Consider the following 24115-nt stretch of genomic DNA (forward strand, 5'->3'; position numbering starts at 1 on the left):
TCCACCAGTCAGTCAGACACACATGCCACAAACATTTCCCTTTTCAGGTTGTGAATCTGAATATTATCCTGCTGTTTCTGAGGTGTTGGCTGAACAAACAAAATTTCTTCTTTCTTGCTCTTTAAAGTGCGTGCAATATGAGTTCGCCCATCACTTTGAGTCCAAAAATGTTTGTATTGAATTCCTAGTAGTTTGTTTGGACCATTTTTCTTTTTTCTGTTCATGGAATTCTTCGATTTCCTCTTTGGACAAAAGAATGAGGGCTGTGGATGTGTAAGATTTCACGACTCTTGTAAAATCTTCAGCATTCTGAATAGCAGCTGTATTTGGTCTGGAAAGATTGTTATGTAGCATGGTGCTTCAGCAGGCCTCCTAAACCACCACAAGGCCCCTTCTCGTGACCAGTAACACTGTATACCCAGTCAGTTGACACAAGTGACTTACTCAATTCAAACAGCTGGTAACTATTTTTAAGATGACTGGGAGCTTCATCAGAAGTAATGATGATCTTCTCTGCCCCTGTTTGCAGTTGAAGAATTTTGCGCATTACTAGCAAAGCATGTGCTGAGTCGTTTCCTGTGTCAACACTTATAACTGCAACACTTGTGGTCTTGTTTTGAAAATGTGTCACTCCTGTTAAAATTGAAACCGGGTCATTACTCCAATGATACCCTTGTACTTCTTGTAGGAGAATTACAGACCAATTTTCAGCAAAATCACAGTAAAGGTATTAAACATAGTTCTTTGTCCTGTACACACTCTTTCACTTCTGCGATGTGTTGTTGCTGCAATTTCTTCAGATTTCATCCATAACTTAAGTAATATCTCTGCGCTTTCTTGATGCATAGAGCTTACAACTTGACTTCACTGACCATAGTTTCTTAACAGGATTAACACCTACCTCTGTAGTTGACTGATTCAGGGTATTTAATTCTTCCTCTATGATGCAAAATCTGCATCATCTGCACCATGGGAGGCTTCACCTTGTTCAGATACTATCGCTGTTGTTATTCTGTCAAAACATTTGGAACAAAAAAAGTTGTCACTGGAAACATCTTCACTTTGAAACAGAGTCTTCAAATGAGAACACTTATTCCTAGCCAGAACAAAGTCTGTTTTTTTTTTTTTTGTTTGTCTTATATATCACTCTTTCATGGATATGCAAATAGTCAGCACATTTCACTCTCCTGTGGCCCCAGTCAGAAAACATTTCAAACAGTTCTTTTCCCGAAAAACACACTGCAACTGCGTCAACTGGCAGATTCCTCACGAAATCACAGAACTTACTGGATGTCTCAGATTTCTTAGAAGCCTCCTCACTATACAATTAGCACTGAACAACAACAATACAGAAACCTGCAATGAACAGCCACGACAAAGAAATTGACAAGAAAGTGTAAGAAATACCTGCTACAAAGAAAGTGATAAGAAATAACTGCAACAAAGACTCTAGAAATAAACATTGTAACAAAGAAATTAGTAAGAAACAACTTCAGTGAAGGTATATATACTCTTGAAAGTTAAAGAAAATTCAAAATGTGACAGTAAAAGAAATTTGACAGATATGTCCAAACGGAGGATACCATTGTAATCATAAATAAATTATCTTTCAAATAAAAAAAATCTAAACAAAATAACTAGAACTGTTACAGAGATACAGCATTTAAAATTTTTTTTCCGAAATTCACATCTTCGAAATGGTGTTCGCAGTGTCATCTTCAGAGGCCTGTATCTCGGAGCAGGAATTTTTTGGAGAAAACAAAAAATACGTGTTTCTTACGTGCTCCTGAATTTTCACATACATTAAATTCAATAACATCCAAGACAATGAACGTAACTCCCCTGCCTGAGGTGATGCTGATTATGCCGGGAGCAATTACACCATTATCTTCCAATACTGGCTACTTTCTCTCTTAACCCTCTGCTGGGCACGCCTTCTTATGTCACATGAGTGGGTGTGCCGTGGCATTTACACTGCAATTTCGTCTTCACATTGTCATCATTTTTAGGTAAACCAAAGGGTAAAAAGTGAAATAAAACAGCATGTCGTTGCATTAATTATTTATTTTGGATAAAAGTAAAAGAAGAAAATCAGTCAACTCTATTAAAATAGGTTACTTAAATAAACATCTTCAGTCAGAACTAATGTCCATCTGCTTGTCATTAGCATCGCAAGAGAAACACACAATGTTCTGATGAGAAAGCTTCTTGCAGACATTGTTTCCACAATTGTTGCACAATTTCGTCATCCTGACAGTTTTGTTTCGTCCACAAATGTGATGTGTTCCAGGTTTAGGTTCGTCATGAACTGGGCCTCCTTTTCTGAACTTTTAAAGAAATATTTGTATATCTTTCAGAAAGTTCGTTAATTTCGCTCTTTGGAGAAACCTGCCATCTGTCTTTATTGTCTGGATTATTGTGGCTAAAGATGATAATCAAATTTATTCCTGCGATATCAAGATGTTGATAGAACAGTGCCAGCGGCTATCTCCTGGTTATTCTGGCTGTTGTATATGGTGCATGCATCCGTTCCACAGTATCCACTCCTCCCTTGGTTCTGTTATAGTCCAAATTTAATGCTGATTTCCCACTTTTGACGTAAATTTCAACTGTATCATGCATCGTATAGAGGAGGATCACAGCTTTGTTTTTGTAGTGACTAAACAGAAATTGTGCTGAAAGCTATTGAGTGTTGATTTGCTTTCCCTTGTATTACTAGCCTGAAATTCAGATGGAATTTCCTTTTTTCCCCAAAGTGCCAACGGTGACCAACTTTTTATCTAGTAGATTCTGAGCTAGAATATAACTGGTGTAATAGTTATCAGTCGTAACAGTCCTGTTCATGCCCTCAGTGGGAGTTTCCAGTCTTTCGACAACGTCTTCGGGTTTATTTGATTTTAGGATTGGCCCAGTGCACTGTTTGCCACAGTACACTTCGAAATTGAGGATATAAAATGTTTTTGCGTCACTAAGGGCATATATTTTGATACCATACTTCGCAGGCTTATTTGGAATGTGTTGTACAAACCCACAATGGCCTCTAAAAGCCTACAGCATTTCATCAATTGCCACAAATTCACTGACATAATAGTAAGCAATACAGCTTTTTGCAAATTCTTGATGAAACTCACGAAGAGGAGCCAGTTTATCTGTAGACCTTCGTTCAATTCTTGTTTCAATATTGTCAAACCTAATTGCTCTAAGAAGAAAACAGAGATGTTTATAACTGTAAAGCGATTGTAAGATAGACATGCCAGTACCATCAGGTGTCCACAGTTCACTGCAGTTGGCATGATGTCCTTTCTTTATACCAATCAAAAAAAGTGCACCAAAAAGAGCATGAATTTCTTCTGCAGAAGTGTCTTTGCAATTGCAAGCTCTAGAGTAGTTGGTGTCACTACAGCTTTTCCCAATCCATCTGTTGGTATGAGCTACGATGTCTCTCTCATTTTTGGTGATAAATAGATAAAATGCACGTGAAGGTGTAAGTGCGTCTCTGGCAATCTCTTTTGGGCCTGGCAAAGCTCTGATAATGTTTTTACCACTTGTTTTCTCTGAAATTAGGGGCTGACTAATCCAAAGAGTTTCACCGTCTTTTCAAATATAAAATGTATAGTTACCTTCCATAACATCATGTGACGCTGTTTCTGACTGCCCCCCCCGAGGGGGTCCACAACTGTTTTGTGGATACGTGTGTGTCGAGCACGGGACCCCAAGCTGGTGCAGTTCTCCTTCCTTTCCGGGCTGCCCTTCCCCTTCCCTCCTCATCCCCAATCCTTCCCCCACCCCCCTTACCTCCCCTTCACACTCCCTCTTCTTGGGAGTAATGTATCAAGCCTTCGTCCGGAGACGTATGTTTCAAAATTCCAGGATCCTGTTTCCTTTGTTTTTCTCCATCCTCACGCTTTCTTCCTCTATTGGTCTTTCCATATGTTCACTCTTCTCCTTGCTTTCATACCCTTACTTCTATCTCTGCCTCATCCTCTTTGCCCTATTCTCCTTGTCTTCTTTCTCGTGTCTTATTCTCCGTTTCGGCGTTTGAGATTCTTTCTTCTCTTTCTCTCTTTCTCTCTTTCTCTCTTTCCTCTCTTCCTTCCTCCCTATGCATGTCTGAAGGCCGACCCACACATTCGCACGCATAGCCGGTGACGGATAACACGTAATTTCCCGCCCTGGGTAGACAATTAAGGCACGCACGTACCCCCTGGTAAAGGCCAGGTCCAGGGAGGGGTGATTGCCTGAGCTGTTTCCTTCCGAATGTGCCAATTGGTCCCACCGTCCGTTTCTCAGGAGGTGTGACCTGAGATGTGAACAATCACCTAAGGCAGGAGTGCCCTCTGAGAGGTCCCCCACAAGGAAGGAGCGCGCCATCAGAGACGCTGGCAAACATGGGGGATTCATCCGCAGTGGCTTTCTCTTCTTCTTCTTCTTCTTCTTCTTCTTCTTTTTCTTCCCTGTCTTCTGCCCAAAAAAGAAAGCTGGATGAAATTCCTGTTCCAAAAATTCTACCACCAGCACCAAAGTTTCTTGTTGTCACAAGATCTGACGGTCACGATTTCACAACAGTCAACCGTTTCGTCATTCAGAAGGGTGTAGATGTGATTGCAGGACCAGTGAAATCTTGTACTTGGTTGCGCAACGGTACCTTGCTGTTGGAGACAGAGAGCGCCTTCCAGGATCACTATTCCTTCGAACCACTCCCTTACACACATTTCCTGTACGGGTGGAGGCCCACTGCACCTTGAATTCGTCGTGTTGCGTGGTATATACCAGGTCACTCGACGGACTAACTCGAGAAGATTCTGTCTTCCTCTCTGATCAGAGAGCGGCGGCCGTCCATTGGGTCATGAAAAGGGTCAACAAGGACCTCATACCAACCCGAACCATATTCCTGACATTCAACAATGTGGAGTTGCCTTCACGAATTGAAGTGGGTTACGAGATCATTTCTGTTCGGTTGTATGTACCCAGCCCTACAATGTGTTACCAATGTCGGCGGTTTAACCAGTCTTGTTCAAGTGCGGCTAGATGCGTTACCTGTGGCAGGGACGCCCATGAGGGTGACTGTCCACCTCCGTCCCCTCGTTGCATCAACTGTATGCGCGACCATGCAGCCTCCTCTCGCAACTGCCCCATCTACAAAGATGAGAAAAGTATACAGGAAATTCGAGTGAAAGAGAAGGTGTCGACCTTGGCTGCTTGCAAGTTATTCAATAGCAGAAAGTCCACTGTGCTTCCGGCAGGTGAATACAGTACCGTTCTCGCCTCTCCTCGGCCTGCCAGGGAGGTAGCTACACAGATATGCGATCTAACATTTAGCGATTTGGTTATCAGATCGGCCAGTGCTAAGATCGCCCGATCAACATCTCCTCTTCCTCCCAGCAGCCCTAAGGCTCAAACATCATCATCTGTTACTGATAAGACGAGGACATCTAAATCAGATGCTCGGACCTTCAAAAAAGAACAGACATGTGAAGGTTTCTTGCGTACACAAACTTCAGAGCCATCAACTGTTCTTTTGACAAAATGTAATTCTTCAAAGAAGGGTCATAGAAAAAGAGTTCTCCATCTCTGCCGAGGCGCGTTTCTTCTCCTGCGCCACCCAGCGGTTGTCGTCCCCGGCTGTTTCAGTTTCGCCCGGCCCCATCGCTGGTAGCCGATCATCTGGCCTTTCACCAGTGGAGGAAGCTGCCCCTCCTGACCAGCTCAGGAAGGTAGCAGACGCAACTGTTGAGTCCCCCCCCCCCCCCCCCCCCCCCCCCAGGGGGTCCACAACTCTTTTGTGGATACGTGCGTAGCGAGCACGGGACCCCGAGCTAATGTGGCCCTCCTTCCTTTCCGGGCTGCATACCTTCCTTTTCCGCATCCTTCCCCATCCCCCATCTTGCCCCCCCCCCCACCCCCGCCTCTTTACTTCCCTTTCTCCCCCTCTGGGAGTATGTTTTGTGCCTACGTCCGGAGACAGACGCTCGAAAATGTAACACATTCTTCGCTTTCTCTGCTTGCAAGTCTTCGTCCTTCCTTTGTCCTTCTCTTTTCCTTGCCTCTTCTCTTTCCCCTTTTCTCCGCTGCGGCGTTTGAGACCTCTCTTCTTTCCTTTCCCTTTCTTTGTTTTTCCTTTTCTCTTTTTTCCTCCCTGTGCGTGTCTGAAGGCCAACCCATGCATTTCCATGCGTAGCCGGTGATGGGGTAACGCGTAATTCCCCGCCCCGGGTAGACAGGTAGGACACTTATGTACCCCCTGGTAACGGCCAGGCCCAGGGAGGGGTGATTACCCGAGCTGATACCTGCCGAAAGTGCCGATTGGTCCCTCCGTCCGTTTCTCGGCAGGTGTGACCTGAGGTGTGAACAATCACCTAAGGCGGGAGTGCCCTCAGAGAGGGCCCCCACCAGGGAGGAGCGTGCAATTGGAGACGCCGGTCATCATGGGGGATACTTACGCAATGGTTTCCTCATCTTCTACTATGTGTGCTCACAAGCGTAAGTTCAATGAGTCTCAGCCACAGACAGTTCTTCCATTGTTGCCACAGTTCCTTGTTGTTTCTCGGTCTGACGAAGGTCACGATTTCTCCACGGTCAACCTTTTCATTATTCAGAAAGGTGTCGACGCAATTGCAGGTCCTGTAAAGTCTTGTTAAGTCTTGTTCCAGATTGCGAAATGGCACCTTGTTGTTAGAAACAGTCAGTGCCCTCCAGGCACAAAAATTGCTGTGTACTTCATTGCTACACACCTTCCCTGTCCGGGTGGAAGCGCACCGCACTTTAAATTCCTCACGTGGGGTCGTTTATACATGCGCCCTCGACGGATTGTCCGACGAGGAAATTCAACAGTACCTGTCTGACCAGAGTGTAACGGCTGTTCATCGAGTCATGAAAAGGGTTGACACGAACATCGTTCCAACCTGTACTGTCTTCTTGACATTTGACAGAGTTCAACTCCCATCGAACATAAAAGCGGGCTATGAGATAATTTCCATTCGCCCTTACGTCCCAAACCCTACACGTTGCTATCGGTGTCAGCGGTTCAATCGTACCAGCCAGTCCTGTTACAATGTGTTACTTGTGGCAAGGATGCCCATGAGGGTGCTTGTCCACTTCCATCCCCTTGTTGCATGAACTGTATGGGTGACCACGCTGCTTCCTCTAGAGATTGCCCCATTTTTAAAGACGAAAAACTCATTCAGGAAATCAGAGTGAAGGCAAAGGTGTCGACCTTTGCTGCTCGAAAATTATTCGCCAGTCGAAAGCCCACTGTGCATCAGATAGGTAAATACAGCACTGTCCTTGCCTCTCATCGGCCAACAAAGGAGGCAGCCACGCAGACTTCTGATCTCACCTTTAGTGCCACGGTCGTCAGATCGGCCAGTGCAGAGATCGCCTGTTCAACCTCCCCAATTTCGCCTGCTTACTCTATGGCTCACCCTTCATCGGGTTCTGCTAAATCACAAGCCCAAAAGTCAGACACCCGGACTTCCAAAAAGAGCCTACTCATGAAGATTTTTTACGTACTCCAACTTCACAACCATCGGTCCTCCTCCATCCAAACATCCTGTTTTCAAGAAGGCTAATAGCTCCTCTCCTTATCTGCCACGGCGTCTCTCATCTACAGCACCACCTGGCGATAGCTGCCCTCGGCCATGTTCTGTGTCGCCGAGGCGCACTGCTGGCGGCCGATCAACCGGCCGATCGCTGGTGGCAGCAGCTGCTCCCGAACAACTTATGGATCAGGATCTTCTGCCTTCGGCTGAATGCCGTTCCACGCTGTCGGTCGCCGGCTCTGAGCAGTCGTTGAGTTGACAGCAACCTTGGTCACATTCTTCCATTTTCTGCCCACCCTATGTCCATTATCCATTGGAATATCCGCGACATTCGAGCCAGTCGGGATGAATTGTCGATCCTCAAATGATCCTACTCGCCGGTCATCTTCTGTCTTCATGAAACAAAGCTGCGTCCGCACGACCGCTTTGTTTTCCCCCATTTTCAGTCAGTCCGATTTGATCTCCCCTCTGTTGAAGGCACTCCAGCTCATGGAGGACTCATGATTCTTCTCCATGATACTCTCCATTATCACCCAATCCCCTTAAACACTTCCTTCCAAGCTGTCGCTGTCCATCTTCCCCTTTCTGGATTTACCTTCTCTCTTTGTATTGTATACAATCCATCATCCACACCAATGGCACGAGCTGATCTCCTTCATCTTCTTGGTCAGCTTCCACCCCCCCTATTTGCTCGTTGTCCATGTGGCTCACTATTGATAGACGTCTTCCATCAAGCGGATCTTGTTTGCCCCAACACTGGGGACCCTACATTTTTGTCTGCCTCCACGACAAATTTCTCTCATTTGGACCTTTCGGTTGGTACTGTTCCGCTAGCTCGGCGCTTCCAATTGGTTCGCCCTTGCTGATACACACTCGAGTTACCGCTTTCCATGTGTCCTTCGATTGCAGCCACAACTTCCATATATGCGCCCGCAACACTGGAAGTTTGCCCAAGCTGATTGGACACTTTTTTCGTCTCTTGCAACATTCGATGACTGTCACTTTCCTACCGTCGACGATGAGGTTACTCATATTACAGACGTTATTCATACAGCTGCGGAACATTCAATACCTTGCACCTCCGAATTGCCCCGGAGCCCCCCGGTTCCTTGGTGGAACGAAGCATGCCGTAACTCAATACGTGAGCGGCAACGTGCTCTTCGCGTTTTCAGACACCATCCTACTTTGGCCAACTGTATCCGCTATAAGCAGTTCCATGCGTGATGCCGTCGTGTCATCCGTGATAGCAAGAAGGCAAGCTGGGACTTCTTTACTAGCTCAATTAACAACTTCACTCCCTCCTCGGAAGTTTGGAGTCAGATTCGATGGTTATCTGACGCGCCTAGTTTCTCCCCGGTCTCTGGGCTCACTGTCGCGCATGATATATTAGTGGACCCCGTCGCAATTTCTAACTAATTGGGTCAACACTTTGCTGAGATGAGATGTCGAGCTCTTCAAATTACCCATCAGCCTTCCTCCCAAAGAAACGTGCAGCGGAAGTGCAACCTCTTGCTTTCACCTCTCAAAATCGCGAAAGCTATAATACTGTTTTCTCCATGCGGGAACTCCAACATGCACTCTCTTCTTCTCGCTCCTCCGCCCCAGGACCGGATGGTATAAACATCCAAAAGTTGCTGCATTTATCATACCATAGTCTGCGTTACCTCCTTCACCTTTATAATCGAATTTGGACCGACATTACTTTTCCCAGACGATGGCGGGAAGCTATCGTCGTTCCTGTTCCGAAACCTGAAAAGGACAAACATCTCCCCTCTAGCTATCGCCTCATTTCTCTCACGAGTAGTGTATGTAAGGTTTTGGAGCGTATGGTGAATTACTGTTTAGCGTGGTGGCTGGAATCCCGCAGTCTTTTAACACCTGCCCAATGCGGTTTCCGAAAGCATCGTTCTTCAGTTGACCATCTTGTTGCTCTCTCCACTTATATCATGAAAAATTTTCTCCGGAAACACCAAACAGTAGCAAAATTTTTTGATCTAGAGAGAGCATACAATACCTGATGGAAGACAGGCGTCCTCCGCACACTGTTCTCTTGGGGCTTTCGAGGTCGGCTGCCCCTTTTTCTTCGCAAATTTGTAGGAGAGCGCAGATTTAGAGTGCGGGTGAACACTACTCTCTCCCGTACTTTCTCCCAATAAAACGGGCTACCCCAGGGCTCCGTGCGAAGTGTTGTACTGTTTGCCATTGCCATAAATCCAATTATGGATTGTCTCCTTCCTGATGTCTCGGGCTCCCTCCTTGTGGACAATTTTGCGATCTTCTATAGCTCTCAACGGACCAGCCTTCTTGAACGACGTCTTCAAGGATGTCTCGATCACCTCCACTCTTGGAGCATCGAAACAGGCTTCCTCTTTTCTCCCAGTAAGACCGTTTGTGTTAATTTTTGGCGTCGTACGGAGTTTCTTCCACCTTCCTTACACCTAGGACCTGTCGACATTCCGTTTTCGGACGTGGCTAAATTCTTGGGTCTTAAGTTTGACAGAAAACTGTCCTGGTCCTCCCACGTTTCCTATCTTTCGGCTCGCTGTCTGCGATCCCTCAACACCCTCCGTGTCCTTAATGGTACCTCCTGGGGAGTGGACAGAGTGGTCCTTCTCCACCTCTATCGCGCCTTAGTGTGCTCGAAATTGGACTATGGAAGCATAGTTTACTCCTCTGCTCGGCCGTCTATTCTTCGGCGTCTCGACTCTATCCACCACCATGGATTACGTTTAGTGTCTGGAGCTTTTTACACCAGCCCTGTGGAAAGCCTTTATGTTGAGACTGCTGAACCTCCACTGTCCAATCGGCGAGCTGTCCTACAGAGTCGTTATGCTAGCCATCTGTCTTCCATGTCTGCTAGTCTGGCTCATGGCATTTTTTTTGACGCCTCCTTGGATTTAGGGTATGCAGGCCGCCCTTCCTCCCTACTACCGTCAGGAGGCCGCTTCTGTCAACTGCTCCATTCTCTTTCCTTCCACTTTCCTAAAACTCTCTTGACAACTTGGGGTAGAGCACTGCCTTGGCTCCATCCCCAGACCTGCCTGCTCCGTGACCTTTGTCAGTTTCCCAAGGATGGTATCCCTTCACTTGTTTATTGTCGGGCGTTCGTTGCTCTACGTGCACAAATGAAGGAAGCCACATTTATTTACACTGATGGCTCAAAAACATCGTTTGGTGTAGGGAGTGCCTATATTGTTGGCGACACCCCAAATCGATTTCGGCTTCCCGACCAGTGTTCGGTTTATACTGCGGAGCTTTACGCTGTTCTCCAGGCTGTCCAATACATACGTCGCCATCAGCGGATACAGTACGTTATCTGTTCAGATTCTCTCAGCTCTCTCCTCAGTCTCCAAGCTTTCTACCCTGTCCACCCTCTGGTCCACCGGATTCAGGATTGCCTCCACTTGCTCCACTTGGGGGGGGGGGGGGGGGGCGTCTCTGTGGCGTTCCTCTGGATCCCAGGACACATTGGTATCTGTGGAAATGAGGCGGCCGATATAGCGGCCAAGGCTGCAGTCTATCTTCTTCGGCCAGCTGTTCGCACGATTCCCTTCGCCGATCTATGGAGTGTTTTATGTCGTCGTGTTGCTCTTTTATGGCACGCACATTGGTCGACACTTCCCAATAATAAATTGCAGGACGTGAAAGCTCTTCCCTGTGTGTGTGGACCTCTTCCTCCCTAACGCGTCGTCGGGAGGAGGTAATTTTAACTAGACTCCGGATAGGGCACTGTCCTTTTAGCCATCAACATGTTTTAACTGGCGATCCTCCCCCACTCTGTCACCACTGCTCTCAGCTGTGGACGGTAAGACACCTTTTACTTGGTGCCCCTATTTTACTCCATTACGCGCCCGTCTACAGCTGTCGCCTGATATATCTTCCGTTTTAGCAGATGACACGCGCTCAGCCGATCGCGTTCTCGAGTTTATTAGTGCCAGTGAGATGGCGTCAGTCATTTGACACTCCTTTTGGGGACAACCAACCCCCTTCTATAGTGGTTTTTTAAGCTTTCCTTCTGTTTTTATTTTCTCCAATTTTTTGAGTTTCGTTCCCATTGCTGCTGGTTTCCAGTTTCGTTTTTTTACCTTTTCCTAAGTCACAGACCGGGCGCTAATGGCCGTAGCAGTTTTGCGCCCTAAAACCATAACAAAAAAAAAGCAACTGTTGAGTTGATGGACCATGACTCACCACCTATCGATTGCAGCAGCAGTGCTCCCTCAGAGCCAGGCCCTCAGCGGCCACTGAGGTGACCCTTTCTTGTTTCTTCTTTTTCTTTTCGTTTTCATAATGGCACTTCTTCAGTGGAATATTCGCGGCATTCGGTCCAACCGAGAGGAACTAAAATTGCTCCTTTGAATGCAGTGTCCACTTGTCGTAGGTCTCCAAGAAACGAAGTTATGCCCATGCGATCGTATTGGCCTGGCACACTATACCTCCCTGCTTTTTGACCTACCCCCTGTGGCAGGTATTCCAGCTCATGGAGGGATCATGTTGCTGGTTTGGGATGATGTCTACTATGATCCAATCACATTGCACACAGATCTGCAGGCAGTTGCCATCTGAATTACTCTCCCCACTTTCACATTTTCCATTTGTACTGTTTACACTCCATCATCTGCCTGTACTAGGGCAGACATGATACAACTGATTGCTCAGCTTCCTATACCATTTTTGTTGATTGGAGACTTTAAATGCCCACCATCCCCTTTGGGGCTCTCCAGCATCCTGCCCGAGAGGCTCCCTCTTGGCAGACCTTTTCAACCACCTCAATCTAGTCTGCTTAAATACCGGTGCACCTACCTTCCTTTCGGACGCAACGCATACCTATTCCCACTTGGACCTCTCAATATCCACTATCCAACTTGCACGTTGGTTCGAGTGGTATGCTCCGTCTGACATGATCGAGCGACCATTTCCCCTGCGTAATCCATCTCCGGCATTACACCCCTTCTCCACGTTCCACTACCTGGAACATCTCTAAAGCCGACTGGGGCTTTTCTTCTCCCTGACGACCTTCCATGATCAAAACTTCTCCAGCTGCGATAGTCAGGTCGCATACCTCATGGATGTTATTCTCACTGCTACTGAATATTCCATCCCTCGTACTTCCTCTTCTCCACATCGAGTCCCAGTCCGCTGATGGACTACAGTATGCAGCAACACTACTCGTGCTCGGCGACGTGCTTTACGCACCTTCCAACACCACCCTATGATGGCGAACTGTATCAGTTACAAACGACTCCGTGCTCTATGTCTTCGTGTTATCAAAGAAAGCAAAAAGGCTTGCTGGGTGGCTTTCACCAGCTCATTCAACAGTTTTACTCCTTCGGTTGTCTGGGGTGGCCTGCGCCGGCTATCTTGCACCAAGGTCCACTCCCCGATTTCTTGCCTGAGGTGTAGCGAATGAAGTCCTTGTGGATCCTGAGGATGTCTCAAATGCCTTTGGCCGCTTTTCGCGGAGATTTCGAGCTCTGCTCATTACCACCCTGCCTTCCTCCCCCAAAAACAAGCAGAGGAGGCACAGCCACCTTCTTTCCAGTCTTTCAGTCGTGAAAGTTACAATGTCACCTTCACCACGTGGGAACTCGAAAGTGCACTCGCCTGGTTCCGATCCTCTTCTCCGGGGCCCAATAGTATCCATATTCAGATGCTGACGAACCTTTCTCCTGCAGGTCAAGGCTTTCTTCTTTGCGCCTATAATCGCATCTGGACTGAAGTACATGTTCCTACACGCTGGCGTGAAGCAATTGTTGTTCCCATACCCAAACCAGGAAAGGACAAACACCTTCCTTCCAGTTATCGCCCCATCTCCCTTACCAGCTGCGTCTGCAAGGTGATTGAGCACATGGTAAATTCTCGATTGGTTTGGCTCCTTGAATCTCGACGCCACCAATATCCAATGTAGCTTTCGTAGGCACCGCTCTGCTGTTGACCACCTAGTTACCTTGTCGACCTTCATTATGAACAACTTCTTGCGTAAGTGCCAGACAGTGTCTGTGTTTTTGATTTGGAGAAGGCTTACGACACCTGTTGGAGGGTGGGCATTCTCCGCACCATGCACATTTGGGGCCTTCGTGGTCGCCTCCCTCTTTTTATTAATGCATTTTTAATGGATCGAATGTTCAGGGTACGTGTGGGTTCTGTTTTGTCAGATGCCTTTCGTCAGGAGAATGGGGTGCCCCAGGGTTCCGTTTTGAGCGTGGCCCTTTCTGCCATAGCTATCAATCCAATAATGGATTGCCTTCCAGCTGACGTTTCAGGCTCCCTTTTCGTGGACGACTTTACGATCTACTGCAGTGCTCAGAGAACATGTCTCCTGGAGCACTGTCTTTAGCGTTGTCTAGACTGTCTATATTCCTGGAGTGTCACTAATGGTTTCACTTTTTTTTTTTTTTTGGTGAGAAAACGGTCTGTGTCAACTTCTGGCATTGCAAACAGTTTCTTCCACCATCCTTACATCTTGGTCCCGTTGCTCTCCCATTCACAGAGACAACAAAAATTTTAGGTCTTACATTTGACAGGAAACTTTGCTGGTCTCCACATGTGTCTTACTTGGCTGCTCGTTGTACCCGTTCCCTAAATGTCCTCCGTGTTCTCAGCTGTACATCATGGGGAGCAGACCGAGTGGTCCTGCTTTGCTTATATTGGTCCATTGTCCAATTAAAGAGCTTTGTCAACTATTCTGCCCGGCCGTTCATCTTACGCCGTCTAAACTCTATCCACCATCGGGGGTTACGTCTGGTGACTGGAGCATTCTACACCAGCCCTGTTGAGTCTGTATGCCGAAGTTGCCGAATTACCGCTAAACTACCGGTGCAATATGTTGCTTTATCGGTACGCCTGCCGACTGATGTCAATGCCCAACCAACCGTCATATTTCTCCTTCTTTGACGACTCTCTCGACCGCCAATACAGCCCGTATGTCTCTGCCCTGTTACCTCCTGGAGTTCGTTTTTGTCGCCTGCTTCAGAAACTTGAATTTACCCTCCCTACAACTTTTCGAGTGGGTGAGAGCCCGACGCCACCTTGGCTCCAGGCTCAGGTTCGCATTCACCTTGAACTCAGCTCGCTCCCAAAGGAGAGGACCGCGGATTCAATATACCGAGGTTTGTTGAACTTTGTTCGAGGCTGGCAATATCTTTATTAACACAGATGGCTCCAAGACTACTGCTGGCGTTGGATGTGCCTTTGTCGTTGGGGATGACACCTTTCAATACTGGCTCCTTGACCAGTGTTCAAACTTTACAGCTGAGTTTTTTGCTATCTATCAGGCTGTTCAGTATATCCGCCGCCATCGTCATTCTCCTTATGCTATCTGCTCTGATTCTTTGAGTGCCATTCAGAGTCTCTGGAACCCATATTTGGACCACCCTCTCATGCAACGAATTCAATGGTCCTTTCAGTCACTAGTTGATACCGGTGCTTGTGTCCCCTTTTTTTTTTTTTTTTTTTTTTTTTTTTGTGGATTCCTGGCCACGTTGGTGTGCCTGGGAACAAAGCTGCTGATGCTGCGGCAAGGCTGCTGTCGTCCTGCCTCGGACAACTTCCTTTTGTGTCCCATCAACTGATGTTAGTGGGGTTCTTTGTTGGCGCGTTTCGTCATTGTGGCATGAGGCTCTCCATGAAAATAAGCTTAGGGCTATCAAACCGATCTCGACGGCTTGGACGACCTCCTCACGCCCTTCCCGTTTTGTTCACTCTCATGTTGTCCTGTGTCTGCCGTCTATCTTACAGGAACTTTTAGCTGATGACGCACGAGCAGCTGCTCATGTCCTTAGTTTTATTACATTGATGGACTTGTCCAAAAAGATCTAACTCTTTTATTTTGTTTCTCTGCGTCTTTGTAAGTACTTTCTGGTGTTGCCCCCTTGCGTTTTTCTACGCTATTAGTGCACTAACGTTTGTGACTGGGTGCTAATGACCTTAGTAGTTGAGTGCCCTAAACAAAAAAAAAAAGAAAAATCCTGACTGTCATCTTCTTCCTGAGACTGTTCTGATTTATTACTGTGGTTGTCAGCAACAAGAATTTTCTCTTCCCCATCAAAATTTTCTTTAGATTCATCTCACATCAACTCATCTTTCGAAATTTCTGCTAGAATTTGTAGGATCTCTTCAGGATTCCTTAAAATATCACTTTGCCAGGAAATAAATATAGTATACCCATAAAACAGTAAGTTAACATTTTAAACAAGCATAAATGATGAAAATGTGTGTAACAAATCATAAGCATATAATGTTGAACAAATACTTACATGACTAGGCACGTTGTGGCAATTGCACCGCAGAGGTGTAACTGAAGTTAACAGTGCTGTTACAACAGAACAATGGCCAGGTCTGGTTTCAAATGAGCTTACACACACTCCATCTATGATGAAAATTGCATACTATATACCATGGAAACCGACAACTAGCGCCAACCAGTGGACACTCAGAAAACTAAAATTTGCGGTGTGTATGCTGCAGCGTGCACGCCGGAGGGTTAAAGCAATTGGAACAGGGCGGGCCCGGAAAAACTTAGGTTGTGCATTGTCTTTCAATGTAACATGTGCTACAAAGTTATTAGCTTTTCCCATTCTGTCTGAAAATAGCTCAGGTAGTTCTCTAAGAAAGCTAGCTACACTGGCTTTTGGATTAAAAGCAGTCACCGAAACTACATTGTCTTGGGTACTAAGTCCAAAGAAATCAAAGGTATCTAAACCAAATATGTTCTCACTGTCTCATGATTTCAACACAGTAAAATTCACTGTCCTAGTGCGAGATTTGTAAGTGGCAGGCAAACTACACAGTCCAAGCACTGGAATTTCCTGTCCATTGTAAGCAATGAGGTGCTATGCATGCATGGGTTTGAATCCCATCATCTTCGCCACTGTAGAGTCTTGTACTGCAAGGAAGCAAGGGAAAGGATGTTACAGGTGGCTGGTATCCTCTTTCTTCAACACAAATGCACATGGATTAACACAGTTCTTTATTTATATTGAATGTTTACTTAACTTGAATGGAGCCCATGTGTTATGGTACAAGCTCATTAGTAATAGTCCTCTCGCAGGCAGTATCAATAATCTTGTTATTAAAAACTTTAGTCTCACTGCAAGCCCTGCTAGAAACACTAATCTTGTTGCTGTGTACTGTTGTAACTTGCAGTGTGAACTGCGCCCGCTCTGAAATGTACTGACAGACGCCAAACTTGATGAGTGAGCCATTGAGGCCCTCCGATCAGAGGTGGCGGCCTAAATACATGCTGTTTAGAGGGCGTTGGCAGTGTGTTGCTTGTCGATGTGTCTCTGGCCTCTGTTGTGATAGGCGCACTGTATCCAACGCCTACTATAGATCTTAGTACTACATCTATGCTGACTAGTGTACTGGTGACAACTTGCACCAGCACAAGAAGCCACAGACTTTCGCCTCATGGAGCAAAGTCACCTGCTACACAACTGGCAGGTCGGAAAGGACAGAAGGAATACTCTTTCGAAGACTTCTTATGTCCCTCCAGCCGACAAACATGTTAGTCTTCCTCTGCCAACCAGGAAGTCTCCAAGAACTCAAAGGCAAATGGTCTTCTCCTTTGCTGACTCAAAGATCCTCTTCGACCATGTCGCCACATGATACCCTCACCTGGGCGACCTCCATGTTGCTGGTGCACACTGCCAACTGTTTTTCTGCCCTGGACTCCACAGATAGACAGAAGGAGCATGCTGACGCTTCTGTAGATATTATGGAGCAGGATCCTCCAGCCTCTGTGCCCTGTAGCAGTGTGTCTTCGAAGCCTGGCCCTCAGGAGCTGCTGAGGTGACACCCCTCTATTATTTCCCTTTCCTCTTCATGACTCTTCTCCAATCGAGCATTCACAACCCCTCGATCCAACAGAGATAGTGTCGGAAGTTCCATGTGGCTTTTCGTGGATGATGCTGTAGTATACAGAGAAGTTGAAACATTAGAAAATTGCAGCGAAATGCAGGAAGATCTGCAGTGGATAGGCACTTGGTGCAGGGAGTGGCAACTGACCCCTAACATAGACAAATGTAATGTATTGCAAATACATAGAAAGAAGGATCCTTTATTGTATGATTATATGGTAGCGGAACAAACACTGGTAGCAGTTACTTCTGTAAAATATCTGGGAGTATGCATACGGAACGATGTGAAGTGGAATGATCATATAAAATTAATTGTTGGTAAGGGGGATGCCAGGCTGAGATTCTTTGGGAGAGTCCTTAGAAAATGTAGTCCAGCAACAAAGGAGGTGGCTTATGAAAAACTCGTTCGACCTGTACTTCAGTATTGCTCATCAGTGTGGGATCAGTACCAGGTCAGGTTGACAGAGGGATCAGTACCAGGTCAGGTTGACAGAGGAGATAGAGAAGATCCAAAGAAGAGCGACGCGTTTCGTCACAGGGTTATTTGGTAAGTGTGTTAGCGTTACAGAGATGTTTAGCAAACTCAAGTGGCAGACTCTGCAAGAGAGGCACTCTGCATCGCGGTGTAGCTTGCTGTCCAGGTTTCGAGAGGGTGCGTTTCTGGATGAGGTATCGAATATATTGCTTCCCCCTACTTATACCTGCCGAGGGGATTACGAATGTAAAATTAGAGAGATTCGAGCGTGTACGGAGGCTTTCCGGCAGTCGTTCTTCCTGCGAACCATACGCGACTGGAACAGGAAAGGGAGTTAATGACAGTGGCACGTAAAGTGCCCTCCGCCACACACCTTTGGGTGGCTTGCAGAGTATAAATGTAGATGTAGATGTAGACTTATGGCTGCTCTTGGAATGCAGTGTCTGCTTGTTCTCTGCCTCCAGGAAACAAAATTGCATCCTCGCGACCACTTTGACCTTCACCTCCCTCCCCCCTTCCCCCTCCTGCCCCTGAGGACAGCATCCCATCTCATGGGAGAGTCATGCAACCCATCAAGGATGATGTTCATAGTCAACCCATCTCCCTGACTACCCGGCTTCTAGCTGTTCCAGTCCGCATTTTCTTTCCTCACTTGACCTATTCCCTTTGTACCGTTTACATCCTTCCATCATTTGGTGTCACCAGGGCAGCACTCCCTCCATCTTATTGGGCAACTGCCTCACCCCTTTTTTGCTGCTCAGCGACTTTGATATGCACCAGCCCCTTTGGGGTTCTCCCAGAACCTGTCTGAGACGTGCCCTCTTGGCTGACATTCTCAATTAACATAACCTCATCTGCCTTAACATGGGAGCACCCACATTCCTTTCAGACTCCATGCGCACCTGTTCCCAGTTGGACCTCTCCTTGTGCACTGTCCAGCTTGAGTGGTCCGTTCTCTGTGACACCTACTCAAGTGACCATTTCCCTTGTGCTATCCATTTGCTGACTCCTACCCCACCTATGTGCACACCCAAATGGCAGCTTCCTAAGGCTCACTGGAAGCTTTACTCCTCCCTGGTGACACTTACTCTTTACTTTGCTGTGTACTCGACTCTTGGTGGACTGAGGCGTGCCGCTACACAATTCACGTGTGGAGATGTGATCTCCGCATTTTTTATCGTCATTCTACGATGGCAAACTGTGTTCGTTATAAACAGTTACATGCAGTGTTGCCATGTTTTTCAGGGTAGCAAAAAAGCTAGCCAGATTACCTTTACTAGTTCTTTTAACAGTTCCATTCATCTTCCGTTGTGTGGGCCAACTTCCGACGTCTCCACCCCAGGAATGGATGATGTTCACTTTCAGATGTTGCAGAACCTTTCCCTTGGGGGAAAGAACTGTCTCCTTCATATGTACAGTTGCATCTGGGCAGAGGGCACGTTTCCCAGGTTCTGACGTGAAGCCACTGTCATACCCATACCCAAGCCCGATAAGCACAAACACCTTCCTTCTAGTTATCACCCCATTTCTCTCACCAGCTGTGTTTGCAAGATGATGGAACATATGATTGATGCCCAGCTTGTATGGTGACTCGAATCTTCTAATTTATTAACCGCTGCACAGTGTGGATTTAGAGTGCACCGCTCTGCAGTTGACCATCTCATCACTTTTTCAACCCATGTCATGAATGATTTTCTGCAAAATTTCAGACTGTAGCCCTTTTGATTTGGAGAAAGCCTAGGATACATGCTGGAGGACTGGTATTCAGTGCTTCCTACATGTGGGTCTTCCATGGCCGCATGATACATTTCTTTCAGAAATTTTTGAAAGACAGAGTTTTCAAAGTATATTTGGGTTCCACCTTGTTGGAAACCTTTATCCAGGAAAACAGTGTGCTTCAGGGTTCTGTCCTGAGTGTCGTCCTCTTTGCTATTACCACTAACCCTATGATTGCCTGTCTCCTGCCATGCATTGCCAGCTCCCTTTTTGTTGACCATTTTGTGATCTATTGCAGTTCTCCACAGATTGTCTCCTTGAACGGCATCTTCATCAGAAATGTCTCGATCATCTTTACTCATTGAGCATCAACAATGGGTTTTGCTTTTCCAGTGAACAAACAGTTTGTATAAATTTCTGTCAGTGCAATTTGTTTCTTCAACTGTCTTTACATCTAGGACCTGTTGCTCTTTCGTTCATTGAAACTATGTATTTCCCAGAGTCATGCTCGATACGAAACTTTCTTGGTCCTCCCACAAGACTTACCTGGCTGCCTGCTGTATGCATTCCCTCAAGTCCTGTGTGTCCTCAGTGGTACTTTGTGGGGAGTGGATCAGATCACCCTCCTCTATTTGTACCAGTCCGTTATCAGTTCAAAACTAGACTATGGCTGTTCTGTTTATGCATCTCTACGTCCGACCCTGTTACCTCATCTCAATACTATCCACCATCGTGGCATCCGGGTGGCCACTGCTGCCTTTTACACTCACGTGGTTGAGAGTCTGTATGCAGATGCTTCCGAACTGCTGCTGTCATATGGCTGTGACTTTCTCCTCAGCTGCCTAGCCACCCATCATATACCTCCTTCTTTGATGACTCCTTTGATCGCCAGTGTGGGGCGCGTCCATCTTCTCTGTTACCTCCTGGAGTCAGTTTTCGGCTCTTGCTTCGGCAGCTTAATTTCACTCTATCTGCCACTTTTGCGAACATTTTCACCTTGGCCTTCTTTTGCTTCCTAAGGACACTACTCCAGCCTCACTCTATTGCAAGTTTTGTTGTTTCACGACATTTGCATGGAATTCTCAATAGTACCTTTGTGTACACTAATGGCTCTCGGAGTGACTGTGGTGTTGGGTGTGCCTTCACCATTGGCTTCGACGTTTTTCGCTATCGGCTTCCAGAACACTGCTCAGTATTTACAGCAGAGCTCTTTGCCCTGTATCAGGCCACGCAGTACATCCGGCGACACAGGCTTTTCAATTGCGTCATCTGCTCAGACTCTCTCTGTGCCCTTCAAAGCCTCTGTGTATTGCACACTGTCTATCCCTTAATGCAACGGGTTTAGGAAAGCTGCCACTTGCTCGCACATGATGGAGCCACTGTAATGTTTATGTGGATTCCTGGTCACAGCAGTCTGACAGGAAACGAGGCTGCTGACACTGCCGCCAAGGCTGCAGTCCTCGTACTTTGTCCCAGTAGTCCTTCCATTCCCTTTGATGATGATTGTGGGGCTGTTTGTCAGCAGGTGGTGTCATGGTGTCACTTTGGCATTACCTCTGGTCCTTCATTCATGGAAACAAGCTCTGCGGAATTAAACCTCTCTCAATGGCTTGGACAACCTTCTCTCATCTTTCTTGCCAGGAGATCATTTTAGGTAGGTTGAATATTGGGCACTGTCTCTTTAGCTATTGTCGTATGTTAAGTGGTGCTCCCCCATCACTTTGTGCTCATTGCCCACAATCTTTGACGGTTTGCCATTTTGTGGTGGACTGCCCATTTTTCACCACTTAACATGTTCATTTATGTTTGCCGTCTGAATTCTCAACCGTTATAGCGAACGACGCGCAGGCTATCGACCGTGTTTTACTTTTTATCTGTTGTATCAATATGGAAAAGCACATTTAATCGTTAGTTCAGGACCTCTGTTTCTGTCGTATTTTATGGAATTTTATCCAAGTCCCTGTTTTTAGCTGTCTTCACTTCCTTCAGCGGGGCTTAACATTGTCATTTTTAACTCCTTTCTTCCTTTGTGTTCTACGGTTCTGACATGGGCACATATAACCATAGTTGTTTTTGTGCTGGAAAAAAAAAATCCAAGATGTTTCTCCTCCATCTACTGAAAGGGGTTCTGCCCCTTTTACAGAACCACACATTTGTTTGTCATCTGAACAAATCTCTCTCTGTTGGGGTTGCACCTACAGTATATGACAATATGTATCACTGAGGCGTGCAAGCCATCCTGCCAGGTCTGCAGTTCACTGGAGAATACAAAATCCTATTAGTAATATACTTAGCTGCAGCATAGCTCATCCTCCAGGGTAGCTGGGAAGGAGACAGTTTGGTTGCAAATTGCCGAAACAGTATTGAAGATTTCAGTTAATCTGTGATTAAAAGTATTCTTCTTTGAAGATTCAGGTGTACTTTCTCGAAGTGCAGGCTGTTTCGTGTCATATAAAAGGTCAGTCTTTATGTGATCACCTTTGCAAAAATGTTGGAAACATTAAATATAGTTCAGAGATAATTTCAATGTCTGTATTTCATTACTGTAATATCTCCTCCTTGCTTTGAATAAACACTGTTACTTATCCTAGTCTTTAGTGCCTGGTATTGGTATACTGTAGCAGACTAATCCCATATCTCACTATGTTGAGCTCTGTGAGCTTTCAACTAGTCCATATCGTGCAGAATGATTTTGTTTTAACTATAGGTCCTACACATTTTCATTATTGTACGTTCTTCCACTGATAGCAGCAGTTTCTAGATCTAATATTTGGTGAATGATTGTGACTGCTCCCAACCCGCTCTCATCTCACACTTAGACTGTCTCAATTTTGCATTTTTGTTTCAGGTTTTTGGGAATTGGTGCAGCTGCTTCAGAGTTATAATGAGTGTAAGTGCCACCTAATTAAAAAGACTGACCTTCAAGAATAAGATACATTATTACGTATCACTTGCAGTGTTCTTTCTCCCCCTCTGGAATAATACGTTTGAAATTGCGTGTGTAAATTTTTAGAAATATATTTACATACCATTAAATAGTGATTTTCAATGAAAAGAAAACAAATTATTTTCCACACACTGCCTGTGAGCTAAGGTTCTCTAGACCTCAGAGTCCATCCTGAGAACTTTGGAATGGGATCGCCAGTCTTTACTGTCAAGTAATGGTATAGTGCTGTAGTAGCCAATGGTGAATTCTCTGTGTCATTTCATTTTGCATTATTGTGCTTGTACACATGCAAGGTAGGTTTGATTTCTCAAAAAATTTTATGTGTTCATTAGTGCTTTGTGTACAGACTGAGTAACATAGGGGTTACTACAAAACTAGATTATTCCTTTCTCAACTATATCCTCCCTTTCATTTCATTTGACTCTTAGAAATGCAGCTAAGTTTCTGTTGAAACTGAAGATCAAGTATTGCTCCCTGTATTTTATTCATGACATCTTAGAATTCAAGAGCATATTTCAGTTAACATTGTCACTGTTTGTTTTTAAATGTGGAAATGTTATTATGTGGATTTTCATTTCTTCTTCTGATTTTCTTAGCTAAGTCATAGGTTAGTGCTGCTTTGTGCATATCTATGATTCTCTGGAACTCAATCTGATCTTCTCTGTGGTCAGCTTCTCCAGATAGTTTCAAGTTTCTGTAGATAATTTGTGTTAGTATTTTACTATCTTTATTAAACTGATGAGATCTGTAGTACTCACACCTGTTAGTACATGGTTTCATTTGTTTTGAGATTATTACACTCTTATAGAACCTTCATATATTGCACGCAGCAGCTGTAACACTTCTCTCATGGTTCTGTGTCTCAAAGATTGTAGTTGGGTGTTGTGAACTCTTATTAGTTGCCTTTTTTCGACTAGGATCTTAATGAGCCATGTGAAATTCTTCTTGCATCAGCATCTCGTGTTTCTCTACTTCCTTTTCCTTTCAAAGATATTGCCTTAAATGTTCTTTCCTTTGTGTAACCATTCTGCACATTTATTCCACTTTTCAGCCTTCCCTTCTTTGCTTGGTGTTGGCGTGCTGTCTGATCTCTTGATATCCACACTAATGTTTCTGTTTCCTGCGAAGGTTTCATTAATTTTACTATAAGGCCATGCCCTACATGAGTGACAGAAGCGAGCGACAGCGAGTGACTTCTGGATACACGACACTCCAGCGACAAGCAGCATCATCAGGTGAAAACCTTGGGTGTCCTGCGTGCGAGCGACTCTCGTGCTACAAGATGGCTGCTTAGAGCCAACCAGCTGTTTCTATAATACTGTAGCTGGGGAGTAAGGCTACAGAATTATTTTTACTTAAGAAAATAAAGTGAAAAGTAATGCTGTGCCTGAAATTTACAAAGGGAGGAATCTCCATGGAGAATTTCATAAGTATCGTCAACTACGAAGATCACCAGACAAGTTCTTTGAATACACATGAATGAGCAGAGGAGTAATCGACTATCTCATGAATAAATTAAATACGAATGTTTTTTTACATGATCAAGAACTTTTAACAGCCAATAAATGTGGAGGAATGAGTATTA

General features: G+C 45.6%; 1 protein-coding gene across 3 annotated transcripts in view; it reads left to right on the forward strand.

The window, feature by feature from the left end:
• Positions 1-24115, forward strand: part of LOC124607116 (tyrosine-protein phosphatase non-receptor type 4) — a 181454-nt gene that overhangs the window by 20422 nt on the left and 136917 nt on the right. The window contains exon 1 of one of the 3 annotated variants that reach the window (XM_047139318.1): positions 22425-22473. The exons of the other annotated variants lie outside the window; for them this stretch is intronic. The gene's annotated coding sequence lies outside the window, so the exon portion shown is untranslated. Of the gene's footprint in view, positions 1-22424; positions 22474-24115 lie in introns of those variants that run through there. 3 annotated transcript variants of the gene reach the window in all.

This window comes from Schistocerca americana, chromosome 3 (genome assembly GCF_021461395.2).
Source record: "Schistocerca americana isolate TAMUIC-IGC-003095 chromosome 3, iqSchAmer2.1, whole genome shotgun sequence".
NCBI lineage: Eukaryota > Metazoa > Arthropoda > Insecta > Orthoptera > Acrididae > Schistocerca > Schistocerca americana.